Below are 17,386 nucleotides of genomic sequence, written 5' to 3'. Positions count from 1 at the left end.
TCATAATATGCTCATCACACCAGTATCTGATGACTGCATAGTTCAAAAACAAAAAAAAAAATGATGGAAATTATTTCTCTCACTCCCACTTCTAAGGCTTAGTCTTATGGGCTAGATATCTAGATCTAGCAGTGAAACGCTGAATAAAACAGCGCTAAACGCCGAATGATCGGCGCTACATAATTTTATTTTTTAAAAAACTAATCTTAATCTCTCTCTCCACCTTTTTCCTCTCTCTCCAATTTTTCCCCCTCTCTCTCCCTTTTTTTCCTCCCTCCGTCACGTTCTTCCTCTTTTTTCCCTCTCTCTCCCTCTTTTCCTTCTCTCTCCATCATATATAGAGCGCCGAATGGTTCGGCGTTTATGTCACTTTTTGAGCGCCGAACGGTTCAGCGTTTCAATCTCGCTGATAATTGGACTGCGAGCACTTGCTAGGTGAGAGAACTATCAACTATCACTGTTAACTTTTTTCCAACATTTTTTTTTGATTTGCAACACTTTTTGACCAATCTATCACTCCAGTCTAGCACATAAGGATTAGCCTTAAACACAAAAGATTTCATAGTATGATAAATAAGGTTTTTAACGAAACCTGATAAAGAAGATGAAGAAGGAGAAAGAGTTACAGCGTATCGGGGATGTAATTTTTTTTTCGTAGAATGGAAAGGAAAGTTGGAGAGAGAAAAGAAAGTTTGAGAGAAGAAAAATAATAAAAACAAAAAAGCATAACACGGTGTATTAGTTTTTGTCTGTAAACTCACAACTCATCTCTCCACGTCAGACAGTGCTGTGAATAAAGAGGTGAATGGAGTGCGGAATAACATTTCCGTGATTGATTTCCATTATAAGAAAGAAGATAGAGAAGAAACAAATTATAAAATCTTTCAATGAAGGCAAATTAAACGAACAATTTATAAACAGAAACAAGAAAAAGAAAACTTGTGTGTCAATGGATAGAGTCATGAAGAGAATACCAGACTCTTGAGAAACATATATAAAAGGTAAAAGGAAAGTCACCAAACGCTGCGATATCTAAAAATAAAGAAAAAACTACTTAATCTGAGTAGTATAGAAAGACTTAATTTGGTATTAAGACCTCGAATTAGTTTAGTATTATTATAAGAAAGTTGGGGAGGTGATTTTTTCCCACTAATTAGACACATCCCAACTTCTAGATCGAGGATCAATAAAATAAAACACTTTAATATAAGGATTAGGAGGGACTAGAGGGTTGGGTGTAGCAGAACCCAGAGTAGACACATCACACCATGGGTCAATAAATTGACCATCCCCAACAATCCAAGAGATGAAAGGCTTGATTAGTTCCTTCATGGCATGAAGACACTTCCAAGTCCAAGAGCACTTACCAGTGCACTTGGCATTCAAGAAATCAGTTGTAGGAAAGTATCTAGCCTTAAGGACAGTGGCTTGAAGGCAATTAGGATTTTCCAGGATTCTCCAAGTGTTTCTAGCCAGCATAGCCAGGTTATTTAATTCAGCCTTCCTAAAACCCAAACCACCTTCAGCTTTAGGGGAGCATAAAATGTCCCAACCAAGCAGATGTAGCTTTCTATATTTTGGGTCTAAGGTTCCCCCCCCCACCATAATTTGTAGAGGTGAGAGCCCATTTGTTTACAAAGGTGCTTAGGGATAAGAAAGGCTCCCATTTGAAAAGGGGGGATAGCCTGACTAATGTTCTTAATAGAGTAGTCCTAGCATCTTGGGATGGGAGCTTATGAAGCCAGATAGAGATTATGGAATCAACAACTTGGAGAATACCCATGTGAGTTTGAATTTTAGAAGCTTGAAACACAGTAGGAGTGCCAAGATATTTTTCTCCTAAATCCCTGTTAGAAATTTTTAGAATATTGGCCAAAAGAGCTTTCCTGTGTTTAGGAATCTTCCTGCTAAACAAGATGCCAGATTTTTCAAAATTTATTTCTTGCCCAGAAGCTAGACAGTACTTTTGAAGATAGTCTTTGATGACTTGAAAATTCTGAGTAGTAGCTTTAGAAAATAAGAGAGAATCATCAGCAAATAAAAGGTGAGTCATTTCAGGGCATCTTTACAAACTTTGATGCCTTCTAAAATACCCTTTTTTTGAAGACTATCAATGTAGGAAGATAAAGCTTCAGAGCAAATGACGTAAAGATAGGGAGAAAGGGGGTCTACCTGTCTGAAACCTCTTTCAGGTTGGAAAAAATCAGTTGGGATCCCATTAAGAAGGACAGAGTAGGAGACAGCAGACACACACTGATTTATGAGCTTGACCCAGTGGTTAGACATACCCATTTTAGTTAAAACTTTTTCTAGAAAATCCCATTCAAGCTTATCATAAGCTTTAGACATATCAAGTTTGATGGCAGTTATGCCTTGAACTTTGTCATTATGGTTGACATGATATATGGCCTCATTGGAAAGCAGAATATTATCAGAAATACTCCTCTTAGGAATAAAGGCACTTTGATTTTGGGAAATTATATTATTCATAAAAGGTTTGAGTCTATTAACCAGAGTCTTAGAAAGAATTTTATAGATAAAATTACAGAGCCCTATTTGTCTGTATTTAGTAACAAGTTCAACAAGAGGGACTTTAGGAATGAGAGCAATAGTGGTGTGGTTAAAGACCTTAGCAATATGCCATGTTCTGAAGCAGGTTTGTGTCATATCAATGACAGCATCCCCACAATATTCCAATGTTTTTGATAAAAAAGACCAGTAAAAGGCTATGAATAAAGGCTTTTGAAATAGTTTATGAAAGAATTTCCAATACTATCTCTATCAGTTAGAATAGTATTCAAAGAGTTCTTAATCCAACTGTTGGCATTTCTTTTTCTCCTAAAGAGAGTTACTCTATGGAAATAGGGTGAATTACTGTCACCTTCCATGAGCCAGACCTCCTTGGATTTATCTTTCCAATATAACCCTTCTAAATTATAAAGGTACTCAAGTCTAGCTTTGAGTCTAGAAGTATTATTGGTATCAGTTGGGTTAGAGAATTTGAGATCAGCTAAGTCTTTTCTAATGGTAGATATATTGGTTTGAATATTACCAAAAGAAGACTTATTCCAATATCTTAGACCTTCCTTAGTACTTACAGTTTAGCTTTAAGCTTGTTGGCAGGGGAGCCTAGCACATTGACAGACCAAGAGTTAGCAATAATGTCTCTGCAGGTAGGATACTCAATCCACATAGCCATAAAATGAAAAGGTCTAGGCATACAAATATCCTCATAATTAAAACCTATATGCATTGGGCAATGATCAGAAGAGTCCCTGAGGAGATTGTTGACACAAAGTTTAGGACAAAGATCTTCAGCAGTTTGGTTTATTAGACATCTATCTAATCTTTCAAGAATTAAGTCAGGGCCTTGTTGTATATTGGACCAAGTAAACCTAGGTCCAAGGAAGCCAGGATCATGCAAGTTAAAAACAGAACAAAAATTTCTAGGGTTTTCAAAATCAGGATCATCAACTTTTAGGCCACCATTTTTATCTTCAGTACCTAAGAGGGCATTAAAGTCTCCTATGAAGAAAACAGGTTCATCTAAGGGAGCATTAGGTTGTTGACATTGTTGTTCCCAAAAGGCTTGTCTAAGACTACTGTTAGGTTCACCATACATGAAATGAATATGACAGGTCTTAGAGTGAATGATGTCAGTAGATGTAACATAGATACCCCTCATACTGGATGAGACAATGTTGAGATGAATTTCCTTCTTCCAAGCAAGAGCAAGACCACCACGTCTACCAACACTAGGGATGTTAAAGGTACATGGGAAACCCATATTTTTAAGTTTTCTGGCTGCCATATCTTTGTTCATTTTTGTTTCAGAGAGAAAAATAATGTCTGGGTTGACATTCCTACACAGTAGACTAAGTTCCTTATTAGCAGATTTCTTTCCAAATCCTCTAATATTCCAGGCAATCATGTTGATGTTATTAACAGGCAAAGGGTTTATAGTATTATTGGCAGTATCAATTAAAGGGGTTGGTTGAGGTTGATTTACCTGAGTGGTGGAGTCAGATCTGATAGACACATTTTTGTGTCTAATTTGTCCTCAATGTACGTATTGTTGGAACTCTATTTTTGTACTAATACTGTGTTTTTATATATTTTTAGGAAATAAACATTTTTGGAAAATTCGGCTCGAAAAGTTGATTTTGGCACCCCGGAGGACAAGTGTTATTCGGACTCTCACTTTTGGATAAGGGGTAACCTAATTACTAAGGGGCACCCTCAGGTCACCCCAAGGCATCTGCTATTCGCACCCCAGTTCAGATATGGGCATATCATCTTCAACCTTTTTGAATTTCAAATTTTGGAGGGAAAAATGGTAACAAAATTAGGGTTGAATATTTGAAGGTGTTCCAGTGAGATTCAATCGCTGAAACTTAATGGGTTTTTTCTAATTGACCTAACAGAGCTGGTATGGGTGTTGGTTTCGATCAAAATTGGCTGGATAATCACCAGGTGATGAAAAAATCAAGAACAGTTTTGGCGGGAAAAATTGTTCTTGAACTGCCGTGACTAGGGTTGAGGATTTGAAGGTGTTCCAGTGAGATTCAACGGCCCAAATTAAATGGGTTTGTTCCTAGGGACTATATAGAGCTGTTATGGGTGTTGTATTCGGTCAAAATTGGTTAGATAACCGGTGGTAATCAAATCAGGGAAGATATTCTAAAATAAGAAAATTATTCTATTCTTGGAATTCTTGGATGGAAGAGACGTGCATGGGTTGATTTTATTGGCTGAAAACAATCCCTACAGCTCAAGGATGACGCTTGAGAAGAGATAAAACATGGAACAATCCGTAAGAAATCAGAGAATTAAAGAAAAAAATATCGGGAATATTTTCATTCACTGCCGAGTAATGGGAAGATTTTTTGGATTAATGGAGGAGATTCAATGGTTCAATTACGTATAAATATGTTCCTAATGTGCTACAGAGAGGCTATCGAGAGTCTGGGGAGCTGAGGAGAGCCAGAGAAGAAGAAATCAAGAGTTGATCAAACTCTGTTTCTGCTGCTGATGATGAAGAAGAACACCAAGAACGCGAAGAACAGACTCGCGTAAGCAGTCGTTCTTCAACAGCGAGCTGAGGGTCGTATTCAAGAGTGTCAACAGCAGGAAGGAACTGTCGTTTTTTAGCAGCAGTCGGTTTGTATCGTTCTTTTCTGGACCAATTTTGTGGGTCGTACGTTACTGTTTATACGTTTTCCCTCTTGTAAACACCATTTGAGCATTAATAAAATATTTGAGAGGTATTTCACCATGATGAGCTAAACCCAACATTGGGACAACGGAGGAGGCGATTTTCGTCATTCTGGTAAATTTAATTTATTCTTTTTATGACTTTTGCATTGATTTAAAATTGAAGAATGATTTTGATTAATTAGTTATCATTTTATTTGATTCGGCATGCTTGCTTAAATGTTTGATGTTCCATGCTTACGATTTATAACTAATATTCTGAGAATCTATATTAGCAAAATAAGAGTCCTTACATTTTATGTTTTGAGCGATAATTGTTAAGGATAAATAAAATGTACCATATGCATGAGAATTGGCCAAGTCCTTAGTCCCAGTAACTCTCTACCAATTTGTCAATATTTTTATATATATTTATTTTCTAAAAAAATTATCCTTCACAAGTCCGAGAGTTTGAACCTCATTACTACAACCACGAAAAATCTATAAAAATTTTGGCGCCGCCGACGCGGATTTGTGCTTAGGTAGAATTTTTTTTTTTTTTTTTAGGTTTATTAGTTTATTTAGAATTGTTTTTTCCTTTTTACGTTTCTTTTTGTCTTTATTTTGCAGGTTCAAAGTGAAAACTAAGGACTTGGAGAGGAAAAAGCTTAAAGCGAAAAGCGTAAAGAGAAGAAGAAAAGGACAATTTTAGGATTTAATATTTAATTTTTAATATTTAATTTTTTTAGAGTGTGTGAGGAAAACTGTAATTTTTTTTATTTTTTTATTTATTTTGGACTTTGGACTTTAAACAATTGGACTTTTTTTTTTAAAACCCTACGGAAGGGTTATAAATTAAAAAAAAAAAAATACAAAATTTTTGCAGGGAAGGACGACGATTACTATATCGTCTCGGCCCCTCGGGTTCGCACACGGCATAGGAGTCGTGGCCCGAGTCGACGACAACAGTTCATCGCCCGTCTGGTACGGGAGGTAAGTCCAATCGAAACACCCGCGAATCTCGTGCAAGCGGGTTACTGTCTGCCTTAAGGTGATAATTGTTTGAGGACGAACCGGACTGTCTTTATTTTCCTAGTAAAGGGCAAGACCTGGCCTAAACAAGATAAGGGTTCGGATTTCATCACCGTTCTCTTCTTGCCCGCCTTAGGAAAACGAAACCGAACGCGAACCTAAGCTTTAAAATTTGGAATAGAACGAGACCGATAGGGTAACGAGCTTAATAGGAAACTCGTTCGAAAAATATTGGTTGCTCTTTAAGCACACTCCAAAGTTCATGATGGTTTCTGTGAGTTGAATGCGTGACTGCGCCGCCTTGTGATAGCGGTGAGGCCTTGGGTATCAAAGCTCCACTGAGCTTCCCTCGCCTCAATTCAACTTACTTTGACTCGGATTGATTCCAGAAGGGTTTGCTCAAATTGCAACGAATTCCCTTTCGAAAGATATAAGCTGGTCTAGAAACAATCTAAGTGGAGCCATCATGCTTTTTGTTTGCTAGAAATCTTTAGGTTTGTTTTGGTGGAGTCGAGTCGGCCTTGTTTGTGATTGTGTAGAATTCCCTTGCAATTAAGAATGTCGAGTTGGTATGATAGAAGCCAATACAATGAATATCGACCCGAATTTGAATATGGATATCATCAGTTTTATTACCATGGTGGGAATAGTGATTGGGAACGCCAAAATTTTCAAGGTTATGGTTCATACCATGGTGAGCCCAATCACTATCCTCACAACCATCAGTCATACGAGAAAAATTCTGCTAATTCCTCTTTACTTGAGTCGACACGTAAGTTAGCTGAGACAACACGTAAGTTCGCTGGAATGAATAACTTAGTTATGGACGAAAATAATGCAATGAGTGAACTTTCTTTACCTGGTTTCCTAGATTACGTCAGGAATTCATGTGAGTCGGCCCAAAAGCTTTTGTTAGAGACCCAGAATAGAACTTCTCTAAAAGATCTTTTCCAATTTTACCCTCGATGTAAATAGTGAATATTTGCCTAATTTAGAGGACGAGGTTAGAATAAAAGACACTACTTATTTAGATAAGGTTCAATCATCTTCGTACTATGATGATGAGGATAGCAGTAATGAAGAATCTGAAATATGTAGGCATAGTGATCAGGAGTCTAGTAATCCAATTGAGCTGTATAGTGATTATATTATTTCTAGTTCAAATCCAAATAATTTTTATGATTATTCACCTGTTCAAAAGGACGAGGATTTGATTAGGGATACCACTGTTTTAGACGATGTAGTTTTTCCTTTTGATTACGAAGCCGATAGTGGTTTAGAGGAACGGGTTCATTTCGAAAATACTGTTTTAGAGTCTAGCGACTTAGAAACAATAGTCTTGGAAGAAGAAGATAGACCCGTAGAGATGAGTGAAGATGCACTACCTGATAATCACTTCCCTAGTGCCTTACCTTTAACTCTCAGAAAGTCCCCACACTTAGGACTTGATATCTGTGCCTCGACCATTTTACAAGATTACCTTCATACTCTTTTTCCAGAGCCTAATGATGTCCATGAAAGAGTTCAGTTATTAGAAACCCATCCTCTGGTTGATGAGGTTAGCCCAGGCAATAATACCAAGATTGACTTTGTTTTCCCACAAAAAACTTTTCTACCAATTGTGGGAACATATAAATTTCGGATGTGTCAATTATTAAGTTTTGAGACTAAACCTAATTACTTTAGGAGATTAGGGTCGACACATCTGTTTAAGGAAGACCACCACTCTCTTTGTGGTCAGCTGTGTAAGTCAAATCTGATTGACTTTAAGGATCCTCATTTATTCAGGTTGTTATTATTTTTAATTGAGTTTTTCCAGACTTTTAAACCTGAACTGTTGGATCTTAGCTATGAGGAAGTGCATCCAATGAAAATTTTCTATCAAGATCCTTTCATGGAACCTGAACCTGAACCACAATGGGACATAGGTATCTTAATCAGGAAACTAGATAAGGGTATGCAGTACATGTTCATTTTCTTGGCTTGTTGCAGATTCCTTTTACTTGTGATAGCTCTTTTCGGTTTCGATAACCCACAATTATTTCGGCTATTGCTATATGATTCGAGGTGATTAAACCTTTCTTAGTCTGGCTGAAGACTTTAAACTTAGCACTTATTGGGAGGTAACCCAATCTCACGCAACACGGTAATATCCTTCCTTAACTCTTTTACTTCAAATAGTAACCGTTTCTCCTTGTTCATGTTTTTAATTTTATCTTTAGAACATTGAGGACAATGTTAGATTTAAGTTTGGGGGTATTGGGAGAAATTTTTTAGTTGCGTAATAAATAAACTCCAGAGCCTAGAAATTTATGCGTATTGAGGATGGCACTAACCAATCTAAGTGGATGGAAGCATTTTGGTTTTAGGAATTGAGGGACCAATCTGACTAGATGGAAACATCTAAAGAGTCTATTCATAATAGCACAGAGCTCAGGTGTTAGAAATAACATGATAGTTTCGCCATATCTCGTTGAGTCCTTTTCATTTCTGTTTCTATTTTATTTTATTTTTAAACTATGTTTCTCTAGGTGTTTAGGTGGGGCTCACGATTCAAGTTGTTACCACTGCTAGGGTAAAATAGAGTGACTGAGTATTAAAAAAAAAAAAGTTATGAAAAAGAAGAAAAAAAGTTATGAAAAAAAAAAGTTATAAAAAAAAAAAAAAAAAAAAAAAAAAAATCAATAAAGTCGACCAGACCATTTGACCAAACGGAATAAAATTCAATAAAGTCGACCACTGGAACCCTTGTATATGCCAGTTGTGTTGACCTAGAGTTAGGATTATCGAACACTGGTTCCCTTGTATATGCCAGTGATTTGATATTAGTCAGACTATCTCAGTCATTTAGGATAGGTTTATTTTGGCAGTAGCCTTCAGACAGATATGAGAAACATCGTTCACCTAGTTAACATCAAAACCATCTATATTTTTCTATATCCATCTCTTTTTCTATCCATATGATTAGTCTGACTCCGAATATGATGTCCATCGTGAAACTATCTTAGTAGAGCTCTGTCACTTATATGAATTTTAGTATGCTTGAGTGCAAACTCCTATACAGCAATTGGAATTTCGCGTCAGGGTACTTCCTCCTGTAATTAATAAGTATGCCAACCAAGGAGGTTCTTTAGTGCTTTCCAAGGTTCTGCGTAGATAGTTAGGGTCTGGAGTATTGGTTTTTGTGGGTACACCTCTGATAAACCCACCCGAGACTAACTCGGTCACTTTTCAAGAATAAATTTTGCTCGAGGACTAGCAAATAATAAGTTTGGGGTATTTGATAGACACATTTTTGTGTCTAATTTGTCCTCAATGTCCGTATTGTTGGAACTCTATTTTTGTACTAATACTGTGTTTTTATGTATTTTTAGGAAATAAACATTTTTGGAAAATTCGGCTCGAAAAGTTGATTTTGGCACCCCGGAGGACAAGTGTTATTCGGAATCTCACTTTTGGATAAGGGGTAACCTAATTACTAAGGGGCACCCCCAGGTCACCCCAAGGCATCTGCTATTCGCACCCCAGTTCAGATAGGGGCATATCATCTTCAACCTTTTTGAATTTCAAATTTTGGAGGGAAAAATGGTAACAAAATTAGGGTTGAATATTTGAAGGTGTTCCAGTGAGATTCAATCGCTGAAACTTAATGGGTTTTTTTCTAATTGACCTAACAGAGCTGGTATGGGTGTTGGTTTCGATCAAAATTGGCTGGATAATCACCAGGTGATGAAAACATCAAGAACAGTTTTGGCGGGAAAAATTGTTCTTGAACTACCGTGACTAGGGTTGAGGATTTGAAGGTGTTCCAGTGAGATTCAACGACCCAAATTAAATGGGTTTGTTCCTAGGGCCTATATAGAGCTGTTATGGGTGTTGGATTCGGTCAAAATTGGTTAGTTAACCAGTGGTAATCAAATCAGGGAAGATATTCTAAAATAAGAAAATTATTCTATTCTTGGAATTCTTGGATGGAAGAGACGTGCATGGGTTGATTTTATTGGCTGAAAACAATCCCTACAGCTCAAGGATGACGCTTGAGAACAGATAAAACATGGAACAATCCGTAAGAAATCAGAGAATTAAAGAAAAAAATATCGGGAATATTTTCATTCACTGCCGAGTAATGGGAAGATTTTTTGGATTAATGGAGGAGATTCAATGGTTCAACTACGTATAAATATGTTCCTAATGTGCTACAGAGAGGCTGTCGAGAGTATGGGGGGCTGAGGAGAGCCAGAGAAGAAGAAATCAAGAGTTGATCAAACTCTGTTTCTGCTGCTGCTGCTGATGAAGAACACCAAGAACGCGAAGAACAGACTCGCGTAAGCATTCGTTCTTCAACAGCGAGCTGAGGGTCGTATTCAAGAGTGTCAACAGCAGGAAAGAACTGTCGTTTTTTAGCAGCAGACGGTTTCTATCGTTCTTTTCTGGACCAATTTTGTGGGTCGTACGTTTACTGTTTATACGTTTTCCCTCTTGTAAACACCATTTGAGCATTAATAAAATATTTTGAGAGGTATTTCACCATGATGAGCTAAACCCAACATTGGGACAACGGAGGAGGCGATTTTCGTCATTCTGGTAAATTTAATTTATTCTTTTTATGACTTTTGCATTGATTTAAAATTGAAGAATGATTTTGATTAATTAGTTATCATTTTATTTGATTCGGCATGCTTGCTTAAATGTTTGATGTTCCATGCTTACGATTTATAACTAATATTCTGAGAATCTATATTAGCAAAATAAGAGTCCTTACATTTTATGTTTTGAGCGATAATTGTTAAGGATAAATAAAATGTACCATATGCATGAGAATTGGCCAAGTCCTTAGTCCCAGTAACTCTCTACCAATTTGTCAATATTTTTATATATATTTATTTTCTAAAAAAATTATCCTTCACAAGTCCGAGAGTTTGAACCTCATTACTACATCCACGAAAAATCTATAATCAAGATCCACCACCAAGAAAAGCACTGGTATCATCGCCACTTTGAGAAGCAATTTGGGAGGAATCGAGACTAGAAGTAACAGCATTGAGAAGAGAATTATTGCGGGCACCATTGTTTTTTGGGGAATTGTCAGCAGGTACATTGTAGCTCCCAAAGGAATTAAACACTAGTTGGGTATTGAAAGAACAGGTAGAAAGTTCAATGGATGGTAAATCTCTCAATTTGGTAATTGGAGGACACAATTGAGCATAATCAGGTTCAGTAGTGTCATGTTCTTCAGGGATAAACACTATGCTTGCCAAACTAGAATTAGCTCTTGTACGTTTCCTCAAAGCATCCCTGGGGTTAATCTTTCTTTTGAGATTTTCTAGAACATCATGTTCAGTTGAGTTAAATGCTCCTCTAGTGATGATTGGGTTGGTATTTGGGACAGCAGCAGTCTTGAACCTTCTTGATGAGTTGGTAGTACGAATCAGACCACTAGGGGTTGGCCTGGGACTAGAAATAGAAGCTTCAACAGTAACATTTTGAGTGGTAACCTGTTTGAGGATGATTGGTAAGTCATTCTCCAGTTGAGTCGAATGTTGTTGAACAGGACCAACATCAAAGATCTTCAGGGTAGTGGATCTGTTGACAAAAGGACCCATCTGAAAAGTGTTTGATAAGCCCTTCTGAGTAGCATTTCCATTCTCTGATCAATATCCTTTGCTTTTCCTTTGTTACACATTTCAAGTGCGGGAGATTCTATTTGAGTTTCTAGTACAATTTCAGTTTGTTGCATGATGGTATCTGTAATGGAAGCAGAGGAAGAGTCTACTTGCTTGGTTACCGTTGGAGGAGGCATCATTAACCTTGAGACGGCAGGGAGAACATAGTTGCTGCTAGAAGCTTCAATTTCTTTAATTTTCTTCTGTTTTAATTTCCAAGCTGGATAGTTTTGATCTTTATGATCAAGGATGCGACAAGAGGTGCAGAAATACTTCGGAACTATGATGTGTCTACATTCAATCAGAAATGGTTGAGTTCTACCGCTGGTAAAGAGAGGGATGCATGTTGGTAAAGCTTTCTGGACTGGGATTCTAATGCACACTTTAACATTCTTCTTTAGAGGGTGTTTACCAAAAGGATTTTGAGCTTCGATCAGTTCCCCCATGCTGAGAGTAAGTTTCTGGAGATCTTCAAATTCTGTGCATTCATTTGGGATGCTGCACAAAATGAACCACAAGATTTCTTCAACAAAACAGAGTTGATGGTTAGCAGGCCAACCTTCAACCGGAACCACTTTTAACACCATTAGGTAGCCAAAGACGAACCAAGGTTTCCTAGAATTGATTCTGTTGAAGTCCTCTTCTGATAAGAAAGGAATAAGGACTTTATTTCGATGACCATTAAAGGTGGTGATAGTAGGATGTTGAGCTAGAGGCCAATTATTGCATATGTAAAAAAGAATTGAAGAAGTTGGAACAAATGTTTCACAACATACGTGTCCCGCCATACACCATTCCCAGTTGCTATCAGCTTCAGCTAGAACAACTTTTTTGTCAATGAAAACTGGTTTGGCAAGTGTAGATGGTAAAGTTAATTTCTCGGCCATTTGAGTAGACAAAGTTTGAATATCTTGATCTATTTTTTGGGGGTTTTCTGAAGAACTTGAGGTTTCCATGAAATAAGAGAGTTTGATATATGTGAAAGTGATTTGGTTGATATCAGTATTGCAGAAAATGAATATAAAATGCAGATATAGAGAAAGGAATCTCTTGGTGGTACTGTACTGGTATTGATCACAGATATAATGGATGAAGGAAAAACAACAGAGATTTGTTTGTTTGTATATTTGAACCTTAAAGAGGGAATGTAAGAGTTGTTGACTAGGATTTGAATAGATTTCAGGAGGAAATTGGTGTAAGGTAGTTATCTTAATACTGCAAACACTGTGTTGGGGAAGGGGTTCATCATATGAGATGTCATTGTCGTATCCAAACTTTATGGACGCCTTCAGATATGAGGTATTCACGTGAGCTTGGTGATAAGAGACCCGATTGAGGACAAAGCCAATAATACTTTGTAGGTAAACTTGGGATGGAAGAGAATGGTATGTAAAATTGGCATGGTTTGGGGTTGGTGGATTATTAATGGGTTTTTCGTTTCTTAGACTGACGTACGTATGATGATACAAACTGCCAAATGTAATAATGGTAGTAAAATGGAGGGAAAGTTTATGTTGGGGTGGGTGGTTTTGAAATGGTTGTAGAAGGTCCATAGAGCTAGTAACCCATCTTCCAGACATGTCCCAGACCGCAATAGTGCCTCTCAACTGATGTTGCATTCTTCTAATCTGCATAAAACATAAAATTTTAATTATACCCCAAAGAGAAACTTCAAAGTTTGGTGACCTTCCAAAGCCTCCCTTAATAGCAGTTCCAAGAGGAGTAATGGTAATAACGAAGATTAGGTGTTGAAAATAGGTCATGATATGCTAATGATGGTCATTAGGGTGAAGGGGGTACGCATGGCTTTGAATGGGCGTAGAAAACAAATCGACATGACGGTTAACTAAGCGCCATAAATGGTAGTTAATGAACGAAATTGTTCCTTTAAAAGAGGGGTTTTGGAAGAGATTAACATCGCCATTAACAAATTTACTAGGAAAGGGAAGGTTAAGAGAGATTTTAGCAGAGAATGGCAAGTTCCAGCGCCTCAAATCCGGAAATTCCTGCCAACTCCGATTAATACAATCAAGCAAAAAACCAGGTGTTTTCCTTGGAGATGGATGAGTTAATGAGATTGAGGGATGAAGTTCAGGGGGAGATAAATAGACGTGCAAGTGAGATTGCTGATCGTCAGAGAGAAGAGGAGGAAAAGAATAAGAGAGAAGATGAAGAGACTGAATCGTTGTTTGCTGCTTGGTTACCGAATCATTATGAGAGGTCAGATCGGAAAACGGAGGAGAGGTCTGAAAGGCATCAGAAGGGTCCAAAATATGGTAGTAACTGAGAGTGACTCCGAAGAAGATTCTGCAGCAGGGTACGAGTATCACATGGAAGAGGTAAACACCACTGAAGAAGGATCTGATGCTGCTGAGAACATGCTAAAGATGGAGAAGTATCTTGATTGGAAGTTGCGAAGACGGTTTGATTTTGAGAGGGTCAATCCAAAGATATTTTCCAGAACCATGCAGGAAGGAGAACCCAAGGTTGAAGAGGAGAAGCTTATTTTGATACATCCCCGAACTTCTCAAGTAGAAGATTCCAGTGACTCCGATGAGAATCTCCCTGATGCCTCCAATGACGATGGATAAGAAGATGAAAGTGATGAGGAGGACTCGTCTTTTGGAGATAGTGATACTTCTCCAACTTCATCAGGCAGCGGTTGCAGTGAATGTTATATGGAGGACGAGGACTGGAGCTACGATGAAGAGGATTGGTAAGGTTCTTCTGGAGTGTCGAAAGCAGCCAAGTTTTCAGACTTTGAGAAAAGTTTGAAAATGATCAACAAGTTTTTTTTCAAAATGGATTTCTCGATGCTTGCTCCTAGTATTCTGGATCTTTTTTTGGGTGATGGTAAGCTTGATCTTCTTATCCTTTCGGCCGGCTTTAGATGGTGTTTTCTTTGTTACTAGTTTTGGAGAAGTGTTGGAAGTGGTAGTAGTTGTAAGGTAAGTATTTTGTTGTTTTTGGTTTGTAAATTCTGTAGTGTCTGTAAGATAGGGTTTCTGGTAATGATGTTGGTACTGGGTTTCAGTTTTTTGGTTTGTAAAATGGATGAACAAAGTACTGCTATATTTGGTGTAATCTTTTCTTTTAATAGTACTGTTAAATTTATTTCTACCCTGAGAGTAATTGATACTAGAAACTGTGATGACTTTGAACAATCTGATGATGAAATTGATGAGGATATTAAACAGATGGGTGATTATAGAATAGGAACTTTTACGATTGTTAGGATGAACTTGAAAATGCATCAGAAATTTGGCAGTCGAATTCCGGGTGTAAAGTCCTGTATTCTCAATTTCTTCACTTCTAGCAGAAATTTTGTTCGATTTCGTAGTCCCATAAACAAAAGAAAAATAAAATAAAGGTACGCCACAAAACAAAAAAGCTCAAAATAAATAAATTTCATCATACATGAAAGATTATATTAAAATACTTATTAGCATTTCATAACAACAAAAAATATAAAATATAAGAGACAAATTAGCTAGTTAATTCTTTGATTCTGTATTGCTCTCTAGTTTTGTGTTTGTACGCATCGTGTAAAAATATCTTAGATATCCACAAAAAGCTCACAAAACCACCTAGCTTATATACAATATACTTACCCTAAAAGATTATATGTTTCACCAAAAAAACTCAATCTTTTTATATTCAAAAATGCCTACAACGTAATTATAGTAAACGAAGATTTTATGGGAAAGCTTACTATTACCATTTAGTTCAAAAACAAATCATTACCGGAAAGTACATCAACAAAAAAAATGTCTAGTTGTCGTTTATGAATCATGAGATCCCTTTCAGAAAAATCAGCAGGATATAGTTTAATGCAAATGTGACATACAAATGTGATATACAAAGGTGTCTAGTAGTCGTTTAATGCAACTTTTTCGAAGCTGAAAACTTCTCGCTTGGATTCAAATGTGACATAAAAAGAAGTAAATCGGTGTTCGCGTCATCAAATTTGTCATTAAGCACCTAGCTTCACGTAGGGGGATGACAATACCCGATATTTTCATAGTATTGCTAGTACTAGAAGGAAAAGGAATACTATTGTCAAGATTCAGGTAGGTGGAGTTGATTGCTTCGAGCAAAGCACAGTTAAAGAGGAAATCAGAAGCTATTATGTTAATCTTTTCACTCAACAAGATGCAGTTAATTCTCAGATGGAGAATTTGTTTTTTCCAAAAGTGAAAGAGGATGATAAAGGTTGGTTGGAAAGGGAGATTACAGAAGATGAAGTTTGGGGGGTTATTAATAATATGGGGTGCAATAAGGCACCAGGGCCGGATGGGTTTACGGCTGAATTTTTTAAGTGTTGTTGGAGCACTATAAAAAGTGATCTTATGAATTTGATCAAGGACTTTCACAGGTATGGTTCCATTGATTGGAGGTTTAATTGTTCTTTCTTAACTCTTATTCCTAAGAAGGTGTATTCTTGTACTCCTAAAGACTTTAGACCATTAAGTCTTATAGGGAGTGTTTATAAGATCATCTCTAAACTACTTGCGGAGAGGCTGAAGAAAGTAATGCTAGAGCTTATTTCTCACTTCCAAGGTGCTTTCATTCATGATAAACAAATTTTGGATGGTGTTATCATTGCTAATGAGTGTGTCGATAGTAGATTGAAGTCTAAGAAGCCTGGGATTCTTTGTAAGATTGATATGGAGAAAGCCTTTGACAATGTCTTGGAAATCTTTGTTTACAATTTTACAACAACATGATTTTGGATCTAAATGGATTTCTTGGATTAGATGGTGTGTCTTTTCTTCTCACATATCCATCTTGGTGAATAACAGTTCTTCTGAAAAGTTAAAGCCTAGCAAAGGGTTAAGACAAGGTGATTCTTTGTCGCCCTACTTGTTCTTGTTGGTGGTGGAAGTTCTTTCTAAGTTGATCAATGATGCTATCGATAAAGCACAACTTAATGGTTTTCAAGTGGTGGATAATGGCACTATGATTTCTCATTTACAGTTTGCTGATGATACTCTAATATTTATCGATGCCACAGTTGAATAAGTTAGAAGACTTTACATCAAATTAACAGTTTTTGAAACTCTAACTCGGTTGAAATTGAATATGGATAAAAGCACTATGATTAGTGTTAGTGCTGAGGAGGTTGTTGGGTTATTAGCTAAGGAACTTGGTTTTAATTTAGAGAAGTTACCTTTCACTTATCTGGGAATGCCAGTCGGTGCTCATTGGAGAAGTACTTCTGTGTGGGAACATGTTCTAATCAGAATGCAACAAAAGCTAACTTCTTGGAAGAAAATAAAGTTGAACAAAGCAGGGAGGTTAGTGCTTATTAAAAGTTGTTTATCTAGTCTTCCTATTTACTTTTTATCCTTATTTCATTTACCAGTTAATATTGAGAAAAAAGGATGATTAAAATCATGAGGGATTTCTTATGGGGTGTTGTGGATGGAAAGAATAAGATGGTATAGTTAGGATGGCCAAAGATCTGTAAGCAAAAGGTTAACAGTGGTTTGGGAGTA

This window comes from Papaver somniferum, chromosome 10, assembly GCF_003573695.1.
Source record: "Papaver somniferum cultivar HN1 chromosome 10, ASM357369v1, whole genome shotgun sequence".
Lineage (NCBI taxonomy): Eukaryota > Viridiplantae > Streptophyta > Magnoliopsida > Ranunculales > Papaveraceae > Papaver > Papaver somniferum.
This window is presented reverse-complemented; position numbering follows the sequence as displayed.